The sequence below is a fragment of the Leptonychotes weddellii genome, chromosome X (assembly GCF_054177405.1).
Source record: "Leptonychotes weddellii isolate Sample4059 chromosome X, ASM5417740v2, whole genome shotgun sequence".
In the NCBI taxonomy this organism is placed as follows: domain Eukaryota; kingdom Metazoa; phylum Chordata; class Mammalia; order Carnivora; family Phocidae; genus Leptonychotes; species Leptonychotes weddellii.
This window is the reverse complement of record NC_138385.1, coordinates 85,781,520-85,796,603: the sequence shown is the minus strand read 5'-3', so window position 1 is coordinate 85,796,603 and position 15,084 is coordinate 85,781,520.

Genomic DNA, 15,084 nt, shown 5'->3' with positions numbered 1-15,084 from the left:
CTATATTTGATCAGCAACACTTGGGTTATATAAATGCTAGACCCAGGATATAGGCTGCAATAAGAAACAGAAAAATCATCTACAGGTATAGTGAGGATAATTCACCTCAAATAATATGTTTCTTACCTGATTAAGAGGACAACACTTAGAAAGAGTCCAGGAAAGTCACACCATAGTGTGTCACAAATACAGAGAAGGGACAGATAAAAATGCTCCCTGATTAGATATGCTACAAACAGACCTTGCAGGTACTGTCTTCCCCATAGCTGATGGATAAATGAATTACCAAGCTACTCTAGAGCTTAGTAAATCATAGGAACCTAGTAACAGCAATAAAGTGGGAAGCAAAAGGATGAAAGCAGCCCCATTTACCACACTGGAGAAACAAATACCACACTTGTTTGTGATACCCATTGTTCAAATAAGCAGAAATCAAAAGACATGTAGAGCTTGTGAAATACGTTCTATATGATAAAAATATAAGAAACACATGGGGAAGCAAATATTTGCAAAATATGCAAATAAAGAGTAATCAATATATGTTATGTCATCTCATCTAATTCATGAAAATATGGATTTTTGAGACAAGATTAGACCATGAGATAGTGAGAAAACAGTTACCCAGAAAGGTACTGAATAAGGTACAGAAGCAAAGATTAGGTAGCTATAGATTCACTCTAAAAATGAACAGGGAAAGAATGAGAATATATAAATAAAGAGAAAATAATAAATGTATAAGAAAGAAAATGAAAATTCAATATACATAAAATTTGTGATCAAGTAAAGGAACTAATAGAATTAAAACAAATACTACAAAGATATGATAGTAAATCCAATTCTGAATAAAGACACAGAACTACAGATGTAAAGCCAGGAATCCTGGGTTGCAGACCAAGTTGTTAAAATGGGAGATACCTCTAGATATAGGCTTGAAATGTGCAGTTATTATCAACATGATGAAATTAAATATAACAATCCAGGCAAAAAGAGAGAATCACCTCACACCTATTAGGATGGTTATCATCAAAAAGATAAGAGATAAACACTAGAGAACAGGGAACCCTTGTGTACTTTTGGTGAAAATGTAAATTGGTGCAACCACTATGGAAAACAGTATGAAGGTTCCTCAAAAAAAATAAAAATAGAACTACCAAATGATCTGGCAATCCCACTTCTAGAAGAAAGGAAATCTGAATCTCAAAGACATATTGGCTCTCCCATGTTTATTGCAACATGCTTACAATAGCCAACATATGGAAACAACCTATATGTCAACAGTCAAAAGAATAAAGAAAGTGTGGTATATAGCATGCATTGGAATATTATTCAGCCATAAATAAGAAGGAAATCTTGTCATTTGCAACAACATGGTTGATCTAGAAGATTATACTAAGTAAAATAAGCTAGACACAGAAAGACAAATCCTGCATAATCTCATTTATACATGATATCTAAAATAGTCAGACTCAATGAACCTGAGAGTAGAAAGGTGGTTGCCAGGAGCAAGACAGAGGAGGAAATAGGGAGATATTGGTCAAAGGGTACAAAGTTTCAGTTACGCAAGATAAATAAGTTCTGGATATCTGAGGTACAGCATGTGGTCTATAGTTAACAATACTGTGTCATATACTTGAAACTTGCTAAGAGGGTAGATGTTAAGTTTTCTAAACACAATGACACACACGCAAAGAAAGAGAAGGAAAATAGTAACTACTATTGATAACAAATAGTAACTACTAGATGAGATGACATAAAATCGAATTTATCGAATGTTCACCATCTACCTGGCACATAACTCACGCCACCTTACAATGTCCCTACGATGACCCTGTGAAATAGCTTGACTGTTGTGATCATTTCACAGTGTATGCATGTATCAAGACATCATGTTTTATAACTTAAGTATATGTAATTTCTATTTGTCAATTATATCTCTATAAAGCTGAATATGTTTTAAAATAGAGAAAGAAAAGCCTTACTGATTTGTCTACTGTTTTAAATTCAAGGGCAGAAATCAAAGAAACAATATATATACTTTGGGATGAAAAAGAATCCTAAGCCTAGAAGAGGTTTTGTTTACATATGAAGTATCACATGTGCAGGATTTAAGATCAGTCAACCTTGAAGGAGTATTTGGAGATTAATAAAAAAAAACCTTCAAGAAAAAGGAAGATATGAACTAGCAGAAATTATTAAAACCAATTAATAAATTTTTAATTTTAATTATTAGAAATGTTATCACAAAGAGAAATCAAAAGTATCTTCAAGTCTCCAATCAGTGAGAAAAACAGAAACCAAAATAATGTTTAAAATTAAGATACTGAGTTTGAAACTCCAGATTATACCAACATCTAAAGAAAAGGTATCAATTTCTTCTCATATATAGGCATGGAAAATATCAGCTGGTCTAGTTTAATTCTTAACATTGTCAAATAAGAAAATACTAACTCAATATTTGTTGAAGTTTATATATTACTACCAGTATATTTTTCTTAATTGAGGAATTACTTAAATTACAAAAGAAATCTTAATTTCTGTGGATTTTTACATATGTTCACATATGTAACCACCACCTATATCAAGTTATAGAACACTTCCAGGATCCCAGAAGTCTTTCTTGTGTCCCTGCCCAGCCAATAGTGTCCCCCCTACAATGATAAATGCTATTCTGATCTCGATTGCCAGAGATTAATTTTGTGTTTTTAACTTCATATGAATGGAATCACATTCTGTGTACTCTATTGTGTCTGACTTCTTTCTCTCAACATTATGTCTTTGCAATTAAGCCATGTTGTTGCACCTATTAGTGTTCTCCTTTTCATTGCCATGAAGTGTTCCATTGCATAAATATAGCACATTTTGTCTACCCATTCAATTTCTGATGAACATTTACATTGCTTCCAGCTATTATGATTAAAAGTTCTATGATCATCCTCAGACAGGCCTTGTACATGGATAAGCACTTGTTTCTGCTGGGTATATACCCAGGAGTAAAATAAGTTGCTTAAGTTGATGTGTAGCTGAAGTTAATACTTTCACATATCTCCCCAAAACAGCTGTACAAAGTTAAATCATCACAAACAATGTAAGTGTTCTAAAATTCCACATCCTTGATAATACTTGATAATGTCAAACATTTCAGTTATCCTATCTCCGAGAATTTTTAAAGAGTTTAGCCTTCTAAGTGACAAAGAAAAAGAAAAACGTGTAAAGTAACTTAGTCTAGAAAAGTAACAAAAAAGAGAAATAAAAATAACATAAATAATCATAAAAATACTGAGCACAGCATTTATTTCAATTATTATAATACTTTGTTAAAACCTGTGTTGGGGCACCTGGGTGGCTCAGTCAGTTAAGTGTCTGACTCTTGATTTTGGCTCAAGGTTTTGAGATCAAGCCCTGCCTCAAGCTCCGCGCTCAGAGGGGAGTCTTCTTGAGATTCCATCTCTCTTTCTCTCTCAAATAAATAAGTAAATCTTAAAAAAAAAAAAACAAACCTGTGTGTTGAACACATTAGGCACCTCAACTCCTGTTTTAGAATGCCCCTACAGAATATGTATTGATGGCTCATCTATCTTTATAATTAACTACCAGTTAGGCATGAACTTATTGTCTAAACTAAGAAACATGCTTTTAATTGCCACACAAGTAAAGAAACAAACAAAAAATCAGCAAAAGGAGATTCTCCGAAAGTGGACTTGGAGTATAGCATGAATACACAAACACAGGAGTGGTTAGGGAGACCAAACCCTGCTGCTGCATGCAGCCAAAGTAGAACAGCTGCTGCAGTGAAACCATACAGTATCCACAGGGAATTCTGGAGCTCTTGATTCTAGTTGTTCTTTCTGCTTAGTGTCATCAACTGTAGCAACTGATCAATGTTATAGAAGATCACTCACTTTCTCCTCAGTTAGCAAATTGTTAAGTTACCATAAACTCAAGGCCTCTAATATTTGCATAGGTATAGCTAAGATGATTTAACTGTGTATTAGAAAAACCAGGTAGCTGCATGCTGGGGTTGTGAATAGGTGATTACAATTCTAAATCCAAATTTAAGTGAAAACCAGTATTTCCCAGGTTCCTGTCCATTATTATGAATATTTGAGCACTTATATCCAGTCATGCAAATAGTATTTCTGTATATGATTAGTTTCAAAGTTAAAAAATATTAAACTCAGATTTTAAAACATCATAGTAAAGTCATCTCAATATGTAGAACTTAGACAAAATTACATAAATCTCTATTCCCTGCCAAAAATATAATATTTGTTTTTGCTTCTTTTAACACTAAAAATATTTTTAAATATTTGTGCTTCCCATTCAGATTTTGTTTTTTGGAAAAACAGGTCATGTACCCAACAATATGGCCATATGATTAAGCATATTTTTACAACGCTGGAGATGGTTCAGAAAGATTTCATCTGCTTAGTTACTTCCCCTAATGCATTTAATATCGGTGATTACATGCTTGTTGCCTTTTTCTATAAAAAGAAACTTCTGAAACAGGAAAACACTTACCATTGCATGAATATGTAAGTCATGTTCAACGCCAAAATCTTCATTACTTTGGATAATGCCATGAACTCTTGCTTCCTATTGTGGCATCTTATAAATAACTCAGCTAATTTTTAATGTATTCCTTCTGTATCTACAATGCATTACCTTTATTTAATCTTCAGCAGTAATATCTAATACACATGCAGTAAAACTGAATGTGATTTCCTCTTGTCACTGACAGTAACAAATAGTTCTTGATAATTATGATCCATGTGCAGCTCCTTCTTTCATTAGAGGAGAAGCACATACAATGCCAGATCAACTGCTGGAGCAGTTCTGTGTCATCAATCTGAAACCACTTGCCAATGTGGGGAACGCACATATCTCCACAGAGTAATATATCTGTGTCATCTCATTGTCATATATCCTGAATTGTTTAGAAAAGCAAACTAGAAAGGAAAAAACAAATATGAGCATTTTTCTGCTCTGTATGAAAAGTGAGATAAATGGACATTTACTGAGTCTGTATTTTCCTGTGTGTGTGTATTAGTGTGCATATAGGCACATGTTATGGGTGGGAGGGGAGGTATATTTACTAGTGTGTGCTTTTAATGTGTTTATTATATGCCATAATATTCCATCCATAATTTAACCACCAAAAACTGTATGGGGAAAAATAATAGAAAGCAGAATTTCTTTTTCTTCTTGCCTTAGTCAATGTTAAAACAGCCACTTTCCCTGAAAATTAGCAAATGATCACAGTGATATTTTTTAAGATGTATAGTCAAGCTGATGTAATATAGGCATCATTACTATAGCTATGATCCTGAGATCTTATCATCACTGGAATCCTTTTTTTCCTAGTTAAATTCTGTCAGAGGGACTATTTGGGGTTCAAACCATCCTTTTTTGATGGACATACCAAATAACTGTGGAACACGTTGCAAACCTATAGGCAACATCCCTATATTATCTGAATGTAAGAGATTAATACCATTAAAAAACAGGGGATAAGTTAAAGAATTTCTAAAAATCTAAATATATCAAACCATACTTGTTCTTCCTTTTGTCATCAGATTTATTATAATATGGATATTTCACATGAAAAACAAGAGTATATTTATTAACACTAGCAAAATAGTAGCAAGAAAAATCATTTATATTCCACCTTTTTCTGAGCAGTTGGACAAAGTCACTTAAATTCTCTATGCCTCAGTTTCCTAAGTCAATTTTTATAAGGACTGAGAATCAAATGGCATAATATATTTGGAATCATCTTATGAAACTGTAATCAGTGATATATCTGTAATGTCATTGTTAGCTGCCTAGTTTTAAATCTTATCAGACATTCAAAACAGAGCAAGAATCCAAAGTGGTCAAGACTATTTTAAAACAAATTCTTGTAGGATTATATATCTTATAATATGTATTAAACAGGATAGACTAGTTAGGGTGTGTTACACACAACCTCCAATATCAGCAGCTTAACACAACATGCAAATTTCCTTGTAGGCCTGGGCAACTCTTCAGGTCAGCAATATTCCATGTAGTGACATGCCAGTCCAGGCTGATAAAAGCTCTGCCATCCTCTCCCTGGACCATCTGGAATATGCAGTTGCCTATGTTAAGAAGGGAAGAAAAGCACTAGAGAGTCTTCCTGTAGAAATTACATACCTCAGTCTAGAAGTGGGCCAAGACCTAATTAACTTTCACTCACAATCCATCAGCAAGAACTAGTCACAACAGTCCCACATAACTGCAGAAGAGTAAGGGAGCATGGTCCTCTTGTGTTTCTTGGAGGGAGAGAATTGAATATAGGAGAGCACCAGAAGTCTACTACAAGCTTCATTAATTATGGTAAGGTTTCAAATAGCCCCTAAATTCAATTGCCTATTAGATGATTTGATATAAATCATATAGATACCATTGGTATCTTTTTATTTTGGACAGGTGATTCAATCAGAAAAAAACTTGAACCACTTGTAAAAATAAATATATTTGTAAAATAAGGGTGACATATTAACTTATAAATATAATTCAAGGTTTGATATTTGTTCTGTACCAACTTATTCTATATCTCAGGCCAGGCATGGGAATCCTAGGTACCTCAGGTAATTTTATTGCCACAAGTAACAACACAAAACCTTTCCATTTCCCAAAGTTTCAAAACCAACCTGCATGCATACTCATACACACATGCACACAGTTTCAGACAAAATACATATCCATTTTAATGGAATAATGTAAAACATCTTCTGTAGACACTAAGACACACCATTACAGAGAGAACTGAGAGGCTAGCAACAGTGGTAGAGAAATGTCCATGCTATAAAGTTAAAGCAACTTTACAACATGTCTTTCCCAATATGGACAGGCAGAATACCAGAGGGATATGAAGATGAAGTCATACCTTGGATGAGGAAGATTATTATCACTACTAAATAGCTTGAATGAAAAAATATATATATATATAAATATAAAAAAATATATATAGTTATTGTTGGCCTAGCAGGATCTATGAATAAGAACTAGCAGGGACAGTGTCAAATTATATAAATAGATAATATTTCACAACACAGGAAATTATATATGGCTCATTTTTGATGTCTTGGTATAAAGGCATTATATGTGTGGTCACTGTAGATCCTTCATGTTAGCAGTCAATATCTTAAGTTAATGTTAATCTTTTTTTTTTTTAAGATTTTATTCATTTGAGACAAAGAGATACGGAGAGAGAGAGAAAGCATGAGCAGGTGGGAGACAGAGGGAGAGGGAGAAGCAGGTTCCCCGCCCAGAAAGCCCGACGCGGGGCTTGATCCCAGGACCCTGGAATCATGACCCGAGCCGAAGGCAGACGCCTAACCATCTGAGCCACCCAGGCGCCCCAGTTAATGTTAATCTTAAAACCACATTATTTTAGAGAGAAAATCTGAAGGAAGCCTTTCTTAAGGGTCCAAGCAGAATTAAGGACCTTATTTGTTTCTGCTCCCCAGCAAATATTATGCATGGTGCCTCTAATACCTCCCTGACCATGTATTTTAATAGTTGAATTCCCCTAATACCAAACTGTATTTTTTTTAAGTCTCAAATAATCCCCCAAATGTAGTGGATTCTCCTAAACATTTGTTGAATGACTGAATGTGCTGGGAAACTAAAGGTACGTGACAGATCATAAGGAAAACAATAATTTAGGCTAAACGTCTTCCTCCCAGGTTTAACTTGAGCTCCACTCAATACTAATGGTCTTTGGATAGGACAAAGCTGATCTATGAAGGACTACCCATTTCCTTATAGTAAGGTATATAAATCATAAAAACAGGGGCTCTAGAGTCAGACTGCCTGGGTTCAAATCTTGTCACCACCAATTCATTCTTATGGGACACTAGGTAGGATACTTCAGTTTTTTGTGTGTTTCAATTACCTCATCTTTTAAATGAGAATAATACTATCTACTGCAGAGATTTGTTGAGAATATAAATAGTTAAACTATGTAGAGTACTTAGAAAAGTGCATGCCAGACTGAAGCACTTATTAAGTGTTTGTTTTATTGTTTTCTGTTCTCTTCCAAGGTGATTCCTCTGACCTACCTAGGGTATTCTTAATCCTCAGGTCTTAATTGTCAAGAGATGACACAGTGGGAACAATATTATTACTGGCAGACATGGTCTTTTCTATTGTTAAGAAGAGATTGGGAAGGGAGATCCCAAATTAATTGCAACTACCCACACTGCAATTTCAAAGGGTTAACTGTTCAGGGAACCATTTTTCCTTAAGCAGGCTCAGCCTCCTATTTCACATTAATTGTCCTCTCCCTCATAAAGGTGCCTACACTTTGGAAGAGGAAAGTTGAGGACCACAGTCTAGTGATCAAACAGTATAGCATCTCTACCAAAATTTTATAAATTTGTGAGGTAAAAAATCTCTTGATAATTGGAGAATCAGTTTAGAACTTGATTTAAAGAACACTCTTGAAACTCCAGAAAGTAAAATAAGTACAAACTTATCTCCTCAATGAGTTAAAATTACCAAAGATAGGTTGTGTCATCTTCCTATGTTCTATCTCTGAAAGCAAAGTGTACCCACCTACTTAATATTAGACATGTTCAATCTAAACATATTGGCATATTTTATCTAAAAAGACCAAAAAATTATTGTCCTTTTAATTTTCAGCTAAGAACAACTGAAAATTCCTTAGCAGTATTTGCTGAACTGTACTAAATTCTAATTAACTTGGTCTGCTGAATGAAGACCAACTAAAAATAAAATCATTTGATGTGAATGATAATAAATAAGCCTTCCAGGAGATGCCTGGGTGGCTCAGTTGGTTAAGTGTCCAACTCTTGTCTTTGGCTCAGGTCATGATCTCAGGGTTGTTGAGACTGAGCCCTGCATTGGGCTCCGCACTGGGCGTGGAGTTTGCTTAAGATTCTCTCTCTCTGGGGTGCCTGGGTGGCTCAGTTGGTTAAGCAGCTGCCTTCAGCTTAGGTCATGATCCCAGAGTCCCGGGATCGAGCCCCACATCAGGCTCCCTGCTCAGCGGGGAGTCTGCTTCTCCCTCTGACCCTCCCCCTTCTTGTGCTCTTTCTCTCTCTCAAATAAATGAATAAAATCTTTTTAAAAAGCAAAAGAAATTCTCTCTCCCTCTCCCTCTGCCCCTCCCCTCTGCTCGCCCTTGCTTGCTCTCTCTAAAAACAAGTAAATAAGTCTCCCATTTTTAAAGTACTGGGCGCCTGGGTGGCTCAGTCGATTAATCATCTGCCTTCACCTTAGGTCATGATCCCAGGGGCCTGGGATTGAGTCCTGAGTCAGTCTCCCTGCTCAGCAGAGAGGCTGCTTCTCCCTTTCTCTCTCCCTCTGCCTCTCCCCCTGCTTGTGCTTGCACACTCTTGCTCTCTCTCTCAAAAAATAAATAAAATCTTTTGAAAAATAAAGTACTAAGTAAATCTAGAGTTATTTATATAAGTATCTAACATGAAGTTTAAAATTAAAATCTATATATTTGTTTTCTCTCTATATGAAAATTCATGGCGAAAAAAATCACAACTAGAATCAGACTGAAACACCATTTTCATTTATAAAGAAGTGAAATGGTACAGAAACAGGCTTATTACTATTTGGCTTCTTGCAATATTTCTGGATTATAAAAAGAGTTACCCAATTTCATGAGGTTTTTCAGAAAATTTTAAGATATACCCAAAGGAAATTACTTCCTCTGTACTATACCTCATATCTAATCTATATCTTTCATATCAGTAAGGATTTTTCACTGTCATCAGATATATTTATTAACCTGTTCCAGAGTTTAAATAAAATACTGTTTAGTTCAACTTTTCTGTACATCTAATTTTTTTCAAAGTAGAATATGGGAACTGACCTACAGCTTAGTTATGAAAACTATCAACAATTTAGCCCTAAAAGTTGTATTTAGTCAAATGAGAAAATTCGAAGACCAGTAGATCTCTCCCTATCTGAGCTTCCACCTATGCAGAGTGCCCAAACTGGAAACGAACTTAAGATAAGAAACAGGAAAATGCATACAGTAGGGCCAAATATTTACCGAGTATTCATTTATGCATTTTGCATGTGCCCACTCATTTAATTGTTCCAAAAATCCTTAGACCTATGCAATTTTATCCTAAACTAAGGTTGTGAGATTTGGTAAAGCACCCAGTTGCCCAGTTAAATGTGAATTTAAGATTAACAACAAACCAGTGTTTTTATGTATGTTTTTAAACTAGATCCAAGCCTTGAAGGTTAGCTTTTAGATAGAAAATCCTGTGTGTGTATGTGTGTGCACGTGCATGCGTGTGTGCATCACACATGGGTGTGCATGCACAGACACAGATGCTCTGAGATGGAGGGGGAAGGTGAGGAAGGCCAAATGCCTAAAATCATGTCACAGATGGACCTGCCTGCTCTGTCTCTGTTGATGCTGGCCTGGGTTAGGCTATTTAGAAAAGTTAATAGTCTTCCCTAAATTCTGAAGCAAATGTTCTTCTCTATCTACAATCCAGTAGCCACTAAGCATGTGTAGCTATCAAGCACTTGAATGTGGCTAGAATGACTGGAGAACTGAACTTTGACCTTTACTTAATTTTAATTAATAGCCACGTGTGCCAAATGTTTACTGTGCTGGACAGTAAACATCTAGGTCAAAAGGTCAGTTAACAAATAAGCTGGAGATGCAGCCTTTAAAGATAGTTATGTTTACATATTTATAATATTTTCTTGAATACAAAGGATTCTAAGTGATTATAGATGATCAATGAAGAATCTTTATATGCAAATCCAAAAATCTTACATATATTTTAGACCGATGATTCTTGAAATGTGGTCCCCAGACCAGCAGCATCAGCATCACCTAGAAACTTATTAGAAATGTAAATTATCAAGCCTTGCCCCAAACTTAAATCACCAGACTCAAAGGTTGGGGTCCAGCCATCTGCTTTTAATAAGCCCTCACCTCCACCCCCAGTGATTCTAATGCACTTTTGAAAACCTCTGTTGTAGAGCACCAACAGTGTACTAAATAACTGATAAAATAATTACTTAATACCAGTTACTTTCTTTACTAAATAATTAAGGAATCATGTAATACTTTTAAAATTCTTTCAGATGTCAATGACAATGACACACATTTATTTTATGATTTTGTTAAAATAAAATGAAAAAGCCAAGGAGGTACATCTTCCTAGGCTGATGGATCACTTATTCTGTTGGCATATTTCCTGGACTTCTAATGGCTGTCCCAGTGAAAGGAGTTTTTGTCAGATATTTTGTCATACAAAACGCTGCAGCAGCTTTGAGACTCCTGCCAACAAGGGTTTCTTAAGGTGCATTGCTGCTTTGGGGGTAGAAAAAAGGTCTCGAAGGAATCATTTGGTTTTAGGCCAAATGTGCCTAAGACAGTTCAGTATCAAAGCCACTATGTGAGAAGTGAAAACTTTCTATTAATCAGCCATTTTGATGTCCAGCCCCTTATTGGATAACAACAGTATTCCTTTATTCTTTCTTTCCATTTTTAGTCTTTTTTCCTTCTGTAAACTGACTGAAATGAGCCATGATTTAAAGATCAACAGCTTCTAACTTGTAAAGGCCTAGCATTTCATTACAAAGCAAAGTTCCAAATCCATTTTGCCACTAAGAATAATCCCATCTCATTTTTCACTGAAAGTGGTCTTAGCTATTTCAATTTTCTTTATATTTTAATAAATCACCTTTCACTAAATGCCAGAGTAAGGTTAAGGTCTAAAAAATATAGGATTAAAATCAAGCTGATATGAGTGTGAAATCCAAGAAGCTTAACGCCTGTGTGTCCTTAAGCAAGTCATTTAATTTTTCTGAGCCTCAGTTTCCTCATCTACAAAAATGGAAATAATAACATTTAACTCAGAGAATAATTATGTGAATTAAAATAAATAAATGGAAAAGTGCCTAGCTTATATTCATCAAAAAAGTTACCAAAGAAGATCTGCAAGAAAGGAAATATTCATATCACTAAAATGGATATTTCCTATTAAAAAAGCCAACATATTTTAATAATATTATTAGCTGGAATATATTATTTTATTCTCTTGATACTTTTTTCATTAAAAAACAATTAAACTAATATATCCCACTTCTCTATTTAACTGAAGATTTTTATTACTCTCAAACATTTCTTCTCAGATAATTACATTTCTAATGAAGATACTTAGTTTCAATTTCATTTGATCCTTAGTGCCTGCTTTAGAGCCTGATGGTTTATGAATGTATATTCTTTAAGCTTATGAATTAAATACTTGATAAGATACTTCCTTCTATTCTATTCTTTTAGTGTGTTTCATTTTTCTTCTATTTTTTAGCTTTACTGAGTCATAACTGACAAATTGGAACTATATATATTTATGGTGTACAACTTAATGTTTTGTATATATTGTGAAATGATCACCACAATCAAACAAATTAACATAACCATACCTCACATAGATTCCATTTTCTTTCTTTTTTTTCTTTTTGTTTGTGGTGAGAACACTAAAGATCTACTCTCTAAGCAAATTTCAAGTATACAATATAGTATTGTTAACTATAGTTACTGTTCTGTACATTGGATCCCCAGAACTCACTCATCTTGCATAACTGAAACTTTGTATTCTTTGACCAACATCTCCTTATTTCCCCCTCCCTCCTGTCCCTAGCAACCACCATTCTACTCTGATTCTGAGTCTTAATATGTTAGGTTCCACATATAAATGAGATCATGCAACATTTGTATGTCTGTGTCTGGCTTATTTCACTTCACATAATGTCCTCCATGATTTCAAACTTAAAGTTGCCAAAAAACCCCTCCTTACATCCTTCCTAGATTCATTTTTATATTTGCATTTTATCCCACTTGCTTTATTATTCTCTCCTTTCATACACCTACCTAAACACACACACACACACAACAAACAGAAATGCTTCTTAAAATAAGGATGATCAGGAAGCACTGTGCTGTAGTTTAACTAGGAGAATTCATTTTCTTCCTTGGCACTACACAAAATAATAATCTTTCAATAGATGGCAGCTTAGATTTGATGAAATGCAGTAAATCTTTGTATGTTAAGGCAATGAGATTGTGGGGTTTTGTTATATCAGGGAGCATTAATTACTCTATTAAAAGTGGAATGTGATTCCCAGATAAAAAGAACAGTATCAGCAAGCATCTAAGACTAAAAGCTGTTTTTTTTATTTTTTTTATTATTATGTTATGTTAATCACCATACATTACATTATTAGTTTTTGATGTAGTGTTCCATGATTCACTGTTTGCGTATAACACCCACTGCTCCATGAAACATGTCCTCTTTAATACCCATCACCAGGCTAACCCATCCCCCCACCCCCTCCCCTCTAGAACCCTCAGTTTGTTTTTCAGAGTCCATAGTCTCTCATGGTTCGTGTTTTAGAAGCTGCGAGCAGTTAGGTCTGAGTTGAGTGTAAATTATGAAATGGCAAATGGCAGTAACTGCTACCCAGCAGAATATGAGTGGAACTAGCAAAAGCTTTGATATTTAATAATGCATTTCCTCTTGGTGGTGAACTGCATAATCAGAAATATTTATTTGAGCGATGTTTGTGGCTTTTTCACTATGGTTTTAATAATGGAAGCATATTTTAAGAAATATTTTGAGGGAGATAAGCCAAATAATTAACATCAATAGGTTGCTATTTTACTTGATCACTTATTAAGACTAGTTACACATATGATAAAAATTATTGTAATAAAATTAAGGTTATGACATACGAATATTTTATGTTAACATAGTTGTTTTCATGTAACACATTTTCACACTGCAAAGTCTTTGTTAAATATATTTTTATCCTTAGCTTTTGCCTGGAAGAAATACAATCTTAAGATGTGTTGATCATGCCTGTAATACAATGTAGAACCTTAGTTATATGCAAACTTCAATATACAGACATCAGCGATCACAGATGCAATTCAAACTTTATCTCTCCAGGACTTTAAAGAAGTTCTTTTCAGTGAAAGAAACAGCATATTGAGGCAAATGACCCTAACATGGAGTTCATAATAAAATGGTCGAAATAATGATATACTTTCAACACCTTCTGAAAAAAAAAATTAATGGAATTAACATGTACCTGCTTAGCTAAAACAATTGACTGAAGAGTCATGCTTGTTTTATCACATCTGTGTTTCCCAAATGATTTTCTGTACCAATAAAAACATGGTAAAGTGAAACTTAGAGGAGCCAATGAAATAAAAAGCTAAGATATCCCCAAGTTGTTGGATTTGGGATTGATTCTATCAGTATCCCCCAGACTTTCAAATAATGACTTCCTTTTGTTCTATATAGTTTTGATCCACAAAATGATATTTTATTTTTTGTACTCTGATTATATACATACATACATACATACTTTGGTTATGTTATCAAGTGAAGAAAACGAAACTTATTTGGACTCTAATAACTATGCCAATCTCCAGGATAATCTAGTCTAGAGGGCTTCAAGCTGTTTCTAGGGACAGAGAATAATGCAGATGGCACTGATGGAGTCTGAGTAGTTAAGAAGTCAAATTCCCATGCTTTCTCAAATCAAACCAAACACATCCACTTTTATCTATTTTAGGTATTGGGATATACATGAGATTTCCTTTAAAAGATTAGACATTTTTCCAAAGAAGACATCCAAATGGCCAACAGACACATGAAAAAGTGCTCAACATCGCTTGGCATCAGGGAAATCCAAATCAAAACCTCAATGAGATACCACCTCACACCAGTCAGAATGGCTAAAATTAACAAGTCAGGAAACGCAGATGTTGGTGGGGATGCGGAGAAAGGGGAACTCTCCTACACTGCTGGTGGGAATGCAAGCTGGTGCAGCCACTCTGGAAAACGGTATGGAGGTTCCTCAAAAAGTTGAAAATAGAGCTACCATACAACCCAGCAATTGCACTACCGGGTGTTTACCCCAAAGATACAAATGTAGTGATCCGAAGGGGTACATGCACCCTGATGTTTATAGTAGCAATGTCCACAATAGGCAAACTATGGAAAGAGTCAAGACGTCCATCGACAGATGAATGGATAAAGAAGA